Source organism: Drosophila mojavensis, unplaced genomic scaffold (genome assembly GCF_018153725.1).
Source record: "Drosophila mojavensis isolate 15081-1352.22 unplaced genomic scaffold, ASM1815372v1 contig_136, whole genome shotgun sequence".
In the NCBI taxonomy this organism is placed as follows: domain Eukaryota; kingdom Metazoa; phylum Arthropoda; class Insecta; order Diptera; family Drosophilidae; genus Drosophila; species Drosophila mojavensis.
Genome location: NW_025318667.1, coordinates 22,167,446 through 22,183,918, shown reverse-complemented (window position 1 = coordinate 22,183,918; position 16,473 = coordinate 22,167,446). Strand labels below are relative to the sequence as shown.

At 40.9% G+C, this 16,473-nt stretch overlaps 1 protein-coding gene across 1 annotated transcript in view; it reads right to left on the bottom strand.

Moving 5' to 3' along the window:
- The window catches only part of LOC6584465 (netrin-B), a 78,850-nt gene that overhangs the window by 20,577 nt on the left and 41,800 nt on the right, over nt 1-16,473 (bottom strand). The window lies entirely within an intron of this gene.

The following is a 16,473-nucleotide window of genomic DNA, read 5'->3' as shown; positions in this document are numbered from 1 at the left end:
CAGTGGAGCAGTGGAGCAGTGCGGCATGTGGCATGCAGCACGGGGCAAGTACTTATCTCTATATGCATGTATGCATGCATCTCTCTATAGAGGTGTTCGAGCAGCAGCAGCAGCAGCGGCGGCATCCTTTGACTCGATTTAGATTTGTCGAGCAGCTGCTTGCAATTGTCACGCCTGCACTCTTTAACCCAGAAACATAAATATTGCAATTTATGGGTGGGCGGGGCTGGTGTGCTATAAGGCATAATGTCATACATAAGCCATAAGCTGCCGCAGAGAAATGTCGCGTACCAAATCCAGGCTGAGCTCTGTTTGCCTGGCCAACCAATTAGAATGTTGCGTATACGCCACGTGAATACACACACACGCATACGCACACTCAAACACGCACACATGCAATGTATTTAACTTAATTTAGTTGGGGAGTTACTTAAAAAAGCTTTTAAAAGTAACACAAGAAAACAGCAAACAAACAGCAAAAGCAGAGAGCAGGGAATAAACAGAGAAAGACAGAGGAAAAACAACAGAAACAAAGCAAACAGAAAGCAGAAAAAAAAAGCAAGAAAAAGCTAAACTTTCGTTCACACGGAGCCTGGGAAAAAATAAATGCGAGGGCAGTGGCCGAAAGGGGGCGTGACTGGGCATGGCTGCTTAATATGCACATATGTAGATTATGTGATTAAAAGTATAACAAATACAAGAGCCTCAATCTCTGTTGTTGCTGTTGTTGTTGTTGTTGCTGTTGTGTAAAAGTTTTTTTTTTTTGTTCTGCGAGTTGTTTGCAGATGTTTTGAACATTTTCATTTGTTTGATTTGAGAGCTGCTGCTGCTGCTGCTGCTTTGGGCTAATGGAACTGAAGAGCAACAACAACAGCAAAGTTTGGGCAACAACAACAACTCTCAGCTCTCTATCTATCTGGTTAGAGCAGCTCTACATATGATTAGGCAGCCAACTAATGAGGGCTGGGCGACGGCTGGGCCGCAAAAGGATCAAACGAACTGTAAAAGGGATGAATGATGAGCTGAAGGAGCAACAGCAGCAGCAGCAGCAGCAGCAGCAGCAGGAGCAGTAGAAGGAAGTAGAACCAGCAGCAGCAGGAGCAGAAGCAGCAACCGGAGCTGTGCTACAACTATCTGCTAATGAAAAACAAGACATGTAAACACACTCAACACACACACACACTCACACACACACACACACATATGGCAGCAAAACATATGCAGCATACACAAACAGCAGCAAACCACTCAAAAGAGCTCAACCACCCACAGCCAACGAAAGCCACCAAAAAGCGCCCAAGCAACCCGCCTCCGGCACATCGCACTCAAAGGGTTTCAAAGTTATTTGTTTGCCCAACGGAAATACATCAAAATAAATGCGAGCTTACAAAAAACATTAAAAAAAATCAAACGAAGTCAAATGCAAATATGATGAGAATATATGCGAATGTTACTGTGTGTGTGCGTGTGTGTGTGTGTGTACAAGCGCCAATGGCCATTGACAAATATGGGCTATGGGCCTAAGCAAATATTTGGCACACTTTTTGGCTGGCAGCTAAAAATCAACCACGCCTCCACAACCAACCAACCTACCGCCCCGCCCCTTCGACGCAGCAGCAGCAGCAGCAGCTAATACGTGCAAGACAGGGAAAAGGGCAGCGCAGTCGGGCAACGGTAGTTGAATTTACCTGATGTCAAAAGTAATTAAACAAAAAATGCCAGCGACAACGGCGGCAGCTGTAAAAGTAACAACAACAACAACAACAACAACTACAACAACAACCATAGCAACAATTTGTCACGAACTCGCGCTGAATAGCGGCACAGCGCACAAGAAGCGCAAGCGACTAAAAAAAAAAAGCGAAAGAAAACAAAAACAAAACAGCAACAACAACAACAAAGATGGCTGAATGAAAAAGTAAAACAGGAAAACAAAATGGCGTCGGCGTTGGCAAATTTAATAATAAGTAGTGCAAAGTGATGCCAACTTTGGCAAAGAAAACTGCAAGAAAAAAAGAAGTGAGAAAAAAATGTAAGAAAATGCAACAACAATGAGACGAGGAAGAAAAGAGGCTGGAAAACGGAAATGCTGCAAGAGCATTGCAGTGCACATGGAATACTCTATATATTATGCACAGAGACAGAGAAAGAGGCTGAGAGAGAAAGAGAGAGAGAGAGAGAGAGAGAGAGAGAGAGAGAGAGAGAGTGAAAGTGTGTGCGTGAGCTATAAACTGTTTGAGAGTGGAGGAGCCTCAACGAGGAAGGGTAGAGAGTGGAGCAGGGAGGAAGAGTACGAAAGACATTTGTTATAATTAATGCTATTATAAATTCTCATGAACGTCCTTCTTTGTATGTATTATATATTTCTTATATAAAACATAACAGTCTGGCAACGCTGAAAGGCTTACTTCTTGAGGTATATATTTGAGAAATACTTGATATACTAAAGAAGAAAAGGAAATTTGACAATTATAATAGCATCAATGAAATAATATCATATCTATTTTACATTCTTTTTAGGGAGAGTGAGTGGGAGGGAAAGAGAGAGAAAGAAAAAAGTGAATGAGATATTCACAATTGATTAATTTTAATGTAATTTGAAGGCAACATTTTTTTCAGCATTTATTTTTAATATTTCAAAAAATAATTTTAATATAATTTGAAGGCAACATTTCAGCATTTATTTTTAATATTTAAAAAAATATTTACTCATATTTTACAGAGTTCACATTTTTTATTTTATTTTAAGCAAAATATAAATGTATTTGAATGGAATGATATTTATTTCATGTAGTAGTATAAATATAATATAGTATATATATATAATATACTATAATATGTAAATGAATTTAAATTTAAAAAAATAATTGTGGGACATTAGCTTCAAAGATATAGAAAATATTCAATATGAAAAGCTTGCTCTCCTGGTGTAGGGCTGTATAGTAAAGTATTTGGAATAGCATTTGTTACATATATACATACGTATATGTATATGAAGTATATATATTCTTAGTTATATACTGCTAGATTCTCGATTTAAATAGACTCTCAAATCTTTTATCCATGCTTAATCCTTTGACTCAACTTACTAAGCTTAACATACGAGTTTCAAGCGTCTCTCTCAATCTCGCTCGCACACATATCTATTCATATTCAATATCAATCAGTCAGCATATATCCACACGCACACACATAGCCGATATTCTCTCTTTGTAATTACCTTGAGTCAATTTTTTTTTTTTTTTTTTTTTGCATCGTGTCGAAAGTCGAGTCGTGTCGACTCAAGTCGAGTCATTTAATTACCCCGGGCAGGGCAGCTACAGTGGGCACTAGGCAAATGGCAAATGGCAAATGGAAAATGGAAAAGGGCAAAAAGGTAGGCGAAAAGTCGAAAGTTTGCCTGCCGGCAGACGCATGGCCAAAGAAGCCAATGTTAGCTGGAGAGACAGAGAGAGAGAGAGAGGGAAAAAACTGTAATGAGAAAAATTTTACGAACCGGCAAGAAAAGTTGAAAACGAGGGCGACACAAGACCAGAAAACAATAAACAACAAAGCCAAAGACGGCATAAGAACACACAGAAAGAGATGAGAACAGAGAGAGAGAGAGAGAGAGGCAGTGCTATGAAAACTTTTCAATAGTTGCGTGACAGTGGGCGTTAGCGCGGTGGGCGTGGCGTCTGCAAAGACAACAAGCAACAATTTTGCGCTTTGCTTTTCCGTTTCCTCTTCAGAAACTGTGTCGTCACACAGCCCGTGCTGCCCCTCCCCCCATATATATATGTATATATGTATATCTACTTTGACTCCAGCCACTTCCCATTGACCTGGCCGTGGCACCTGCCCGCTCTTTCTCACTTCGTGCCGCTGACAGCCGCCGTAAGTAGCTGCGTAATAAAATTACTTTTTAAGTGCGTCGCGTACCTGCAGCTAAAAGGGCAGCTGTAGGTGCGCGAGAGGAAGCTGTCGCTGGGGGGCAGGAGCTGGAGCAGGAGCAAAAGCAGGAGTCGCTTCATCTGAGCAGCTGCTTTCGGCTTCTCATGAATTGGCAGACGGCCGCGCGTCAAAGTCAAAGTCGAATGTCGAATGCCGAATGCCGAAAGTCGAACGTCGGAAGTCATTTGAATTATTTAGTGCAGGCAGCCTGTCAATGCGGCGTATGAGTAATGTCTCGAATGTCATATGTAAGTGATATGCGGATATGGGTAATAGAATTTGGCTCGCAATCAGCTGCCAGCACAGCAAGTTGGCCAAAGCGAAACTTGATCGTAAATCAGCGCAAAAGTTTCTTCCCGTTCTACGGCATCTCCGTTGGCCGCTTCTTTTATGGCCAAGCGTAACAGCCTGTGCGCCGGCCAACTGCAATGTGGGCCCATAAAATATGTTGCAAATTATGAAATATTTGAAATTTGAGACCAGACTTTGGCGCTGCTGAACTGCTGAGCTGCTGAACTGCTGGGCCCGCTGTTCGTTATGGGCATTTAAGTTTTCATAAGTTGCGCAAATAAATTTTAATCGAAAAATGCGCCAAGGCAATAAGAAGAAACTGAGGGACCGTTTCGCCTGGACTGCGAGCTTCAGTGGGGAAGACGGGGGGGAGGGGGAGAGGGGGCACTCTCAGCTCGTCCTCGTCCTGCGACAAGTTTCAACTGCAGCCCTGCAGACAGCCAATGGAGCCTGAAACTGCAGACAATCTGTGGGCACATTTGCAAATATCAATCGAGACTCCATAGCCCTCTCTCTCTCTCTTTCTCTCACTCTCGCTCTCAGACAGCAGTGTCCCTGGCTGCCGTCTGAGCACCTTAAATCAAGTTGCTCACGAAATTCACAGCCAACTTTTAACTTTTAACTTCAATTTATTCGGGTGCCCGTCGGTAAAGCCTCTTGACTATGCTCTTTGAGGCGCTTTAAGAAGCCGGCAAATGCAATTTACTTCAGCTTTGCTTGAAAGGCATTAACTTAATTTACATAAAATTCATGTTGATATATGATGTATGATGTATGATGTATGATGTATGATGTATGATGTATGATGTATGATGTATGATGTATGATGTATGATGTATGATGTATGATGTATGATGTATGATGTATGATGTATGATGTATGATGTATGATGTATGATGTATGATGTATGATGTATGATGTATGATGTATGATGTATGATGTATGATGTATGATGTATGATGTATGATGTATGATGTATGATATATGATGTATATGTAAGTTCAGTCTACTTAAGGAGGCTGGAGCTCATAAATTTGTATATATTATATATCATTAGCAAAAAAAAAAAAAACTTGTTTTTTTTATATTTTTAAAAGAGATATTGATTATTATTTATTAAGTCAGACTTTTCAATAGAGTGGAAGAGCTTTCCCTACTGTGTAAGGCTTTTCCTGTTTCTGGATTATTATCATTTATATTATTTATTTTTTTATTTTTATTTTTTTATTTATTGAAGCTTTTTCTTTACTCTTTCTCACCTATTTATGGAATCTTTAGCCTATTTAATTAATTTTTTTATGCTTTTATTTATTGTCGCTATATAATATCTCTCTCTCTTTCTTTCCCTAACTGTTTTTCTCTCTCTTTCTTGCTTTCACTTTGTCTCTTACTCTATATAGTATCTGTCTCTCCTTCTCTCTCTCTCTCCTCCCTCTCTCTCTCCCTCTCTCTCTCTCTCTCTCTCTCTCCCTGTCTCTCTCTCTGTCTCTCTCTCTCTCACTCTCTCTCTGTTTGTCTCTCTTACACTCACAGTAATAGCATTGGTTTAGCTAAAATACAACTTTTCTTATACAATGATCCAGAAGCAGAAGAAGTAGAAGAAGAAGCAGATGATATCGACTAGATAATACCGTCACTTGGGCATTTTTCACTTGCCAACCTCAAGTCGAATTGCTGACAAATTTCTTACAAATTTTTTGTGCTAATGAACTAAATTTTAGTCTAATTAAAGTTAATTTACAAATTTCGCCTTTGCCTTTGCTGCTGTTGCCTCATCTGCTTATTTACTGTTAGATCTGTAATCTAATGGCAAAAAAAAGAACCATAATAAGAAGAACAAATTTAAAGCAACTCCGATGGGCCGAAAATGAAGTCAACTCCCCGAACGCTGCGTAAGCAGTAAATGAAAAGAAAAACTGCAAAAAAAAAAGAAAGAAAAGATGAACAGACGAAAGAGGCGAGAAAAAAATGGCTGTTAAGGAAAACTGTGGAAAATTGTTGGAAAATTGTTGTGTTGTAAAATTGTGACTCTCTTTGGGCTGCTTAAATTTGCTGCTGTTCGCAGCTCATTTGGGCTTAGCTGGGCGAGTCTTGAGTCGGCCAGGCGGACCTCGCTGACTTATGACCAGAGCAGAGAAAGAGAGAGAGGGAGACAGAGAGAGAAAAGGTGAAAGAGAGGGAGGCTCTGGGTCAGGATTGTAGATGGAAATCCTTTTGCCACTTTTCTTGCTCATTTTTTTTTTTTTTTTTTTTTTGCTTTGCTTCTACTTCGCACTTTGGCGCTCTCTGGGGCTGTTTGCTCTGCTGCAGCTAACTTCGAGGCGCGCTCGCACATAAAATTTAATTAAGTGCAACAACAACAACAACAACAACAGCCAGAGCAACAGCAGCAACATCGTTTATAAAATTCACATAATAACAATAAATTTTAAAATGCGCCCAGACTTAGCAGCGCCGCTGACGTCGCCGTCGCCGTCGCTGCCGCTGCCGCTGGGGTATTAAAATTTATCGCCGCTTGCGTAGCACGCGCACAACAATTTTTGCATGGCCCCAAAAAAGGCGAGAGACGAAAGGCGCCACCCAACTGTGGGCGGGCATCACTATAGCCGTCTAATGCCAGGCTTTGCTGTAGCTCTAGCTGTTGCTGTTGCTGTTGCTGTTGCTGCTGCTGGTATCTGTCTTCCGTTTCGATATACCCCTTCATTAATGGGAAATGAGCATATTGGCTTTATGCAATGCTCATCTATCCGACCGTCTTTCTTACTGTCCGTTCGTCTGTTATTCCATACGTTCGCTTATTTCTTCCTTCGTTCGTCTGTTCGCTTATCTGTCCGTTCGCCTGTCCGTGTAAATGCAAACTATTTTGCAAATGAGAATTTATGTATATTCCTATATACCCTGGATATATTAGAATAAATTGTAAAATTCTATTTCTGACAACTCAGACTTGGTATATAGAATATTCACTCGAATCGAAGCCGGAAATCCAATAGATATACCCATGCTTATAGGGGCATTGTAAACCGTAAGCCACATTATTTTAATATTTTATTTATTTATTTGAGATTCGAACAAATACAACATTAAAAGTACAGTCGAGTCTCGATAATTCGAACCACGCTATATCGAAAATGGCGATAAAGCGACCAAAAGTCGATCCCCTTGAAAAGAATTCGTTCTGAATAATTCTCGATAATTAAAATTTCTGTGTAAATCAAAAAAAAAAAAAAAACTGATCCCCTTGGAATTTTGAATTATCGGGATTCTACAGAAGTCTAAAAATGTTGAACTGCTCTATCAATGACCTGATAATACAATCATTTCTACGCCTCTTTTAAGACAGCCCATATAGTAAAATACCCCGCCTAGACTCTTCTTCTATGGCTGCAATATTTTCGATCTATGGCTCCGTAATGGAGCACAGGCAGCAAACTGCTTCGACTTTTTTTTTACCGTGCAGGAGTATTGGCTAGTCGGTAACACCCGACGGTTATTTTCATACATGTTCTCTCTTCTCTTTGCTTAATTTGATTCCCATAAACTGTGGCGCCTGCTTGCCACACAGAGACACATGTGCCAACTCCCACCCACACCCCCACCCCCACTGCCACTTCCATTTCCATCTGCCTCCATCCACCACTCTCAATACAACTCCCACTGGCACTCCCACTCCGCGACCAACGTGCAGACCCTTAAGTCGCGCCAAATCATTTGTCTGTTTGTTTCTTTGTTTGCCTTGGTTTTGGCTCGCTTTGCTTATTCATTTGGCTGGCATTAATTACACGACACGCATACGACGCGTTGCACGAGCGCCGGGGGCTGGCATCATTTACTAAAAAGCCAAAATAGCGCACTCTCCATCTACGGCAGGGCCCGCCTCCTGCTGCTGCGCCTCCGCCTTCTCGCCAGGCATTGCTTATGCGCATAATTTTAGGATGGCCAAAAATTTAGCTAACATGTCAGCAGGCGCAAGGCGGAAGGCGGCCGGCGGCAGGCGGCGGGCGGCGGGCGAACGACAGACGACAGACGATGCTGAGGCAGAACCAGCTGATGCCATAGGGATTTTCCAGCTAGTTTCATCATCATCGCCAACATCGCCATCGTCATCATCGCCATCATCATCATCAGCTGGTGGCTGGCATCCTCGTCAACACAAATGACTGTCTCATGTTATCTGCTAAGCTGTCTTATCTGTTTGCCCTGACGCATCTGTTTGCATGTTTATCTGTCTGCCTTGGCACGGCTTCCCTCTGTTCGTCTGTCCGTCTGTCTGTTTGGTCCGTCTCTGATTTCGACTTTGTTACTTATTTAATTTGTTGCTTATTTGCTACGGCAGCAGCAGCAACAGCAGCAACAGCTCACAGCTCTCAGCTCACACATCCACGCACACTTGTTTGCATATGTTTAACATGCTCCCCAAAGCAGCTCCATAGAGCCTCGCCTCTGCCAGCTCCCTATAACAGCACTGCTGTTCCTTCCTCCTGGTTATGTGCGCCTTCTGTCTCCAGCTCCAGCGCCGGCTTCAGCTTCTCCTCCTGCTTCTGCTTCAGCTTCGGGTTCGGCTTACTTATGTTTGCTAATGATTTGCCAGCCTGCTAATCAAATTGGTTGCCCCGGCGGCTAATGGCATTACAAATGATGCTCCCATTGCGCATTTTCCTACGTACGACATGATCATGGGTGTGTGCGAAAGAGAGAGAGAGAGAGAGAGTAGGGTACAGAGGCACTGGGAGAGAGAAACGCAGCAATCGCTCTTATTTGTTATTAAAGCTAAAGCAAATCCCTTCCTTTTGTTCTACATATGTTTATCAAGTACAAAATTTAACTCTTTTCTATAAGTATTATCATTAATATTTTTTTTAAATCTTCATTATTAATTTTATAATTATTTGTATTTTTATTGTTATTATTTTTATAATTTTTTTATTATTATTTTATTATTATTTGTATTTGTATTGTATTTGTTATTTTTATTTATTTTATTTTATTTTATTTTTTTCATTATAATATTTTTATTTTATTTGTGTGCTATTTTTATTTTTATTACAATTATTATTGAAAATAATATTTACAGGCAAACGGATAGACGAAGAGAGTTAAAGAGACTCAGCTCGTCGTTCTGTTTAAAAATTTGTATAATTTACAAAATATATAAATATATATACATTATGCCTGGCCTTCTTCTTTTCTATTACCCACACATTTTAAGAGAACAATTTTAACCCGAGTTCCCACTTTTCATGGGTTTAAGTTATAACAAAAAATGTTTATTTGAATAATTATGACCAAACATAAATAAATTGCTTATCCATTATCCATTATTTATTCATCGATTTTTATTAAACACTATTTTTAGTTAATTTTTTTTCAAGCTATAATTCTATAATTCACATGCTCCTAAGTTTCTAACAAAAATCGTTTGAATATTTACTTTTTTAATATCATTATTAGTCTTTAAAAAGTATTAAAGTTCCTGGTTGAAGTGAAAGTTAAATTATTCCTGTTAAAGTCTTAAAAAAAGAAGTAGAATATTCACTGCAAAACTGTTTATATAGAATATATAAATCATCCCCAAATAATAAAAAATAATAAGAAAAGAAAATAAACATGATCTAAGCTTCTGTTTATGAATAAGATTCGAGGTAGAGCTAAAAGAAACTGGAATGCTAAATATTAAAAAAAAAATTAAAATTAAATTAAATTAAAAAATTAAATTTAAAAGAAATAAAATAAAAATATATATAAATATATAATATGTAAAGCATAAAATTAAAAATTAAATTAAATTAAATTAAAATAAAAAAATATTTATAAATATATAATATATACATATATAAATAATTCTCTACAAATGAATATATATATATATGCATATATAAATTCTCAACACATTTGGCCATCAAGCAGGTAGTTAACCCTTCAAAGGGTGGCCCATTAGGGTGGCCCGAAATCAACTGATGCGATTCGAAGCGATTGCAAAGTGCTTTTTTGGTCGAAAGGCGCCAATGATGATGGCAATAAATTTGCGTCGTCCGTTGGCAGGCAAACGCACTAAATAAGTGCAGTCAGCGCGGCGGAATGGCAACACACGTGCCACACGTAGCAACGAGCTGGCCAACCAACCCACTCACCCAGACAACCAGCCACCCACCCACCCACTCAGTCTAGGCATCTAGTAGCATGCTGCTGCTGTTGTTGTTGTTGTTGTTGTTGCTGCTGCTGTTGCTGCAAGCTGTCGCTGGCAGGCGGCGTGCAACCAAATGAATGAATGCGAAAAGAAAGCAAGAATTATGTGGCAACAGGATGCGCTGACATTTATCACCTGCGTCGCTGCAGTGCAGCAACAGACGACATTTAGTTGCAGTTGCCGTTTGATTATCTACCCCGGGCGGTGGCGCCTCCTTCTGCCTCCTGCTGCTGTTGACGGCGCGTCGTCGGCGCAGCATTAGCATAAATTTTCAACAGCTTATGCGCGCATATGAATATATTATGCCGCTGGCCGTTATTTATGTGTGCCGGCTACCGAAAACTTGGCGCAAGTTCGAGTTGCCGTTGGAGTTGGGAGTTGGGATTGGGGGCTGGGGTGGGCAGGACTCGTGCCAGGATAATCGCTGCTTAGTGCACTCGCGCGCATAACACAGGCAGGAAGCAGCCAGGCAAACAGGAGACAGCAGGCAGCAGGCAGGGGGCTGGGGGCAGGAGGCAGGAGGCAGTCAGCCCATTGATAACCAGTCGTGTGGCCATGCCCCTATTCTCACTTGGGCATTCTTCAAAAGCTCAGTGAAGAGAATTCAAATTGAATTTACATGCAGGCACAACTTTTGTTTACTTTGTGGCAGCGGCAGCAGAGGCAGCGGCGGCAGCAGCGAAATCAAATTTAAATCCGCTGCTTGCCGCATTTTATGGACGAGCGCCCCCAAGAAGAAATCAACAAACGCAGCCAAGCAAGCAGCTAGTCATACAGCCACCACCACCACCACCACCAACAGCACCAGCACCAGCAGCGGCACCAGCAGCGGCAGCGGCAGCGGCATCTCGCACCACCAACTCGACTGAACCACCGCGCTCAGGTGGCAAGCCGAAAAAACGCACACAAAACTGTTTGAAGTGCTGCTGGTTCGCATTTCACATGCGTCTCTGGGTTTCGGGCCAAATTATTTGTATTTATTCGTGCGTCTAAGCAAAAACAACAACAACAACAACAGCAACAATTACAATAGCAACAGCAGCAGAAACATAAAGAACACTTGTGCAATCGGCGCTCGCTAGATGGCGCCAGCTACAAGATTTATGGCCTACATTCAGATCAAATCGGTTTATTGGCATCAAATGAATCTTCGATTTCAGGCTAAACGGCTGAAAGCAACTCAAAGTCTTGCCAAGTTTTGGACGAAGATCTGGCCGGAAGGTGAGTCAAAGACGTTTAACATTGCCTAGAGCCGCTAGTAGTGGGAGCAATGAGTGAGCAGTTTGTATATATGTATATCAAAATATATATATCTAAAAATTTCATAAAAATTTTTCGCCATCTTCACTCCACTCTAAGACTTTTAAGTTCCTTGTGAAATGAAACAAAAGTTAAAAAAAAAGACGCTGACAAAATAAGTAAAATCAAAATGTAAAAAAAATTATAATACTAATTTCTGTATTTAAATGTTGCTTAATTATCTCTTGCGTGAATATTGAGACACCCTTTATACATTAATTTGTGTATGTATGCTTTCATTATTTCCCAATTAAAATATGCTCTCACTATTGCAGTAGTATTAGTGTGCGCCGAGAGCTTTTGTACTAAAGAGAGTTATTGTAAAACAGTTATCCGAGTGAGTTTGCGTATGAGCAGCAGGCTTCGCCTCCAATTATAAATTAGTGGGGGAGAGAGAGACACATGGCTAAGCATAATTTCCTGCATTGCTGAGTGAACGAGAGAGCTGTTTTGAGATCATTCAGATTGCTTCGTTATGATTGGTAGTTGGCAAAGCACAGAGGGAAAGAGAGCAGATCGGAAGCTCGTAACTGAGCGCAGTTGTACAAGTGTGAGAGTAGAAGGCGAGAAGATCAAATTGAAAAAAAAAAAAAAAAAAATTTGTATATATATACATACATATGTATGTTTATATTATATGAAGTAAAATAATATACATATTTTTCCAATATAATATTTATATTATAATTATTGCTCTAAAGTAATATTATAATTATTTTCTTTTTTAATAGCCAACAGTATTTTGATTTTTTTTTTTTTTTTCGCACTTGGAAAATGATCCCAATTTAGGGCATTGGGCAAATAATTTAATTAATTTCAAATAAACGTATATATATATTATGTTCTATTTTTAATAGTCAATTACTATACATATGAAGCCAAAGTAACATTACAATTTTTTTATATTTTAATTATTTAAAATATATTCAATAATTTGTTATATACCTTAAACTAAATTATTTTATTTTACTTTTCTTTCTTGGAGTTTTTCCCCAGTTGCTATACAAAAATTAATAAAATTAATAAAGCATCTTCTAATATTAATATTATTTTCAATTTTTATATTTAAAAATTTTTATTTTTAAATATTATTATTATTATTATTTTTTTTTTTTTGTAATAATTACTATTATTTTCATGAAGTATTAAATTTTGTTACTATTTTTTTTTTTTTTTTCTCAAGCCTTGAAGTGTACAATATCCTAACAAAAAATCATCAAATCTTAAAGAATTTGAAACGAATATAAATTGTTTATTTATAATAAAAAGCTTATTTAAGAATACTATTTATGTATATTTATACTATATATACTATAATGATATGCATTAAGCCTTCTGCAAGCTTTCTTATTTGATTTTAAAGCTTTGCTGTCAGCAATTAGTTTTGTCACCAGTCTCTGGGACCGCCCGGTAGATGGCGCCACCTGCTGATTTATGAGCCGTTTATTTGAATGCCAGCTAACTGCGGCTGTGTTTCACAAATTTCCGACAACAGCAACAACAACACGAGAATAAAAGGCGAAAAACAAATCTTTTATTGGGCGCGTTTGGCAGCTCATAAACCTCAAGCACCAGCAACAGCCCAGCCCCAAAAACTCATTGAGCCGCCTATTAACCTCAACGTGTTACCTGGTACATGAATAAATCAAAGCCTTCCCACACGCACACACACACACACACACACACACACAGAGAGAGAGCCACCCACCCGCAGTCGCAGTCGCAGCCGGGACACAGCGTGCGCCCCAAACGCTTTCGCAGTCGCTTCACTGGCTGATGATAAATGGGTTCATGGGGTTTTTCTTATTCGTGGCTCGCTGGGCTCGCATCGTCGTCTTCGATTTGCTTAACAAATTTGTAAGATTCTTAACACATTTGCATATTGCGTAAGCGCGAGGAATGCCAGCATGTCGCCCCCTCCCACTCTGGCCCCCTCTTGTTCTATCTGCTTCCTTTCTTTTTTTTTTTTTTTTTTTTTATTACATCAGCTTCTGGTATCAAGTGTGAAAATACTGTAAATTCCTTGACGACTTCAACTCGAACTCATTCTTCCAGCTGTTGTTGGGTCTCTCAGTAATGACAACATTTCCTTTGCGACAGAGTTGAACTCGCCCTACCCCGACCTAGCCCGTCCTACCCCTTCTCATCCTCCTCTTCTTCTTCCTCTTCTTCTTCGTTTTTATTGCCATTGACAGAGTTGCCAGCGCGCTGGCAAAGTGCGAATCCTTTTATACACAAACAGTCGAGTTTATTTAGCTGCCGCCGTGTGAGGGGCGCCAAGCCTTGCTCAATCGATGTAGCTCAATAAAAATAAAATATAAAAAATATATACAAAAAACGAGAGATAAAAGAGAAGATGTATGTATATGCGTGTGTGGGTGTGTGGGTGTGTGTGTGTGCTGGAATTCCGAGCCACTCCACAACGCTCCGTTCCCTGTCAATTTTCATGGCAATGACTTTGGACAGTTTGCTGGTCGTAAAGCTTTTGGAATTTTTCGCCGATTTTTCCCATTGTCTGTCTGCTGGCGTTGACACTCAACGAAATTGACCTGCATTTGTTTAGTGGATCCAGCCGAGGCAGCTAGCTATGCAGGCAATCACATCTCTCAGCCACAACAACAACAACAACAACAATTGTTGCTGCACTCCACGTTGCTGAGCTTCCTTCCATCTGCTCCTCTTAATGCCATCCAAATCCTTGCCAAACTCCTTTAAATTCTAATCGAAAGCAGCTGCAACTGCGCCGAGCTCTGCTCCTTCGCTCGGGACAACTTTAAGCCCTTGGCGATTGCGGGCTCCCAGCTTGTTGACACACTCCATTTCCACACACGCCGACTTCTGAGTCGGCTGATTCTAATCGATAAGCTCGGCTAGCTCTACACAATGAACCCGATTCACCCGTCCGTCCGTCCGTCCGTACTTTCGTATGACCGTCCATCCGTCCGTACTTTCGTATGACCGTCCGTCTGGCCCTATGAATGTCCGTCCTTCTGTTTGGTAGTGCGTCCATCTATATGATTTTTGTCATTTCGTTTGACCTTCCGGTTTTCTATACGACCGTATATCCTTCTATATGACTGTCTTTCTTTCTGTTTTGTAGTCCGTTTGTCTATATGATTTCCGTCATTCTGTTTGACCTTCCGGCTTTCTATATGACCGTACAATTTTCCATATGTCTTCTGTCTGGTCTATAAGATTTCTGTCATTCTGCTTAACCTTCCTCCTTTCCGCATGGTCATCTGTCCGTCCCTCCATAGAATCGTTCGTCTATTCATATGTCCTTCGGTCCCCCAGTCCCTTCCGTTCCGTTTCGCCGAGCTTTCGTTTGACCCCTCTTCCGTTTGACCGTACTTCCATATGATCGTCCGTTCTTCTTTATAATCGTCCGTTCTTGTTTATGATTGTCTGACATTTCATATGACTGTCTGCTCTTCAGCATAACCGTACGTCTTTTCATGCGTCCGTCCGTCTGTTTTTCCAAGTGACCGTCCGTCCTAAAGATCTCCTCGTTCTCCGTCTCTACTCTACTCCATGTAGCTCTACTCTTGTTAACTGCAAGCAACCTTCTATAATTTAGACAATCAATACACACGATACTTTATATCGTTTATCGATAATTGATCGACAATGGCTTTACACAGTAAAACAATTTAATTTATGGATTTTTCAGCACCATAGCAAACTGCTTGACCACAATAATTATTTTCGATAACTTATCGATAGCAGTGTAGAACGATATTCACTTGACTACATTTGCCCAAACTTTTCACAGACTTGTCCGCCGCATCGTTTCAGCCTGGCTGCAGCCCACTCATCGCGTCGAATGTGCTGCATAAATTTGTTGCATGCAACTTTGATGGGTTTCGACTCGCTCTCTCTCTCTCTCTCTCTCGCTCTCTCTCTCACTCTCTCTGTCTCTCGTCTGTAACTTTACCCGCTTAGCCGCCGCCACTTGGGCAATTATTAATGTTAATGTCTTCATTACGATTCATTCGCGTGCCACAGCGAGGCAGCCGAAAAAAAGGAGCCCAAAAAAACCCCAATCCAGCCACCCGCGCACCGAGTGGATGTGGATGGATGGCCGGGCTGCGTTGGTCCAGTCCGAGAGAGAGAGAGAGAGAGAGAGGAGAGAGAGCTGTGAAAAAGCGTTGCACATAAATTAATGCTAATCAGTGGCAGAGACTCGCTTTAAGCTGCCACAAAGTTGAGCTACTACATAAAGAGGCGCGACTCCATAAATTATGTTTGCCACGATTTGTGAAATCAATACGGCTGAGCAGGCGAACGGGCGGGCGCACGGGCAAAGGGGTGCGCCTGTGGGCGGCCATTGACTTTAATCGCAGCCGCAGGTGAGTGGGCGTGCCGCGGAGGCGTGTCGCACACAAAAGCTCGACCCGCATTCAAAAGCCGAGCGCGCGCTGAGTGACTGCAAATGATACTTTAATGTGACAGGCGGACGTACGCTGCTGCCGCACTGTGGCAAGGACCTGGTGAGGGGGCGGGGGAGTTGGAGGGGGAGAGGGCGACCGAGTGAGAGGAGCGGCTACAAATGCCAATGATTTTTGCACCTCTTTTTTTCTCCACGCTGCGGTTTTTTTCAGCTCTATTGCTGTCATCATAAAAAACGTGAATGAAATGTGGGGGAAGGGAGGAGGAGGAGGAGGGAGAGGCGAGACCCAAGCGAGCGAGTGAGCGAGCGAAAAACTATTGCCTTCCATTCTTTGCATTTTTTTTTTTTTTTGCTTTCGTTTTCCATTTTTTTT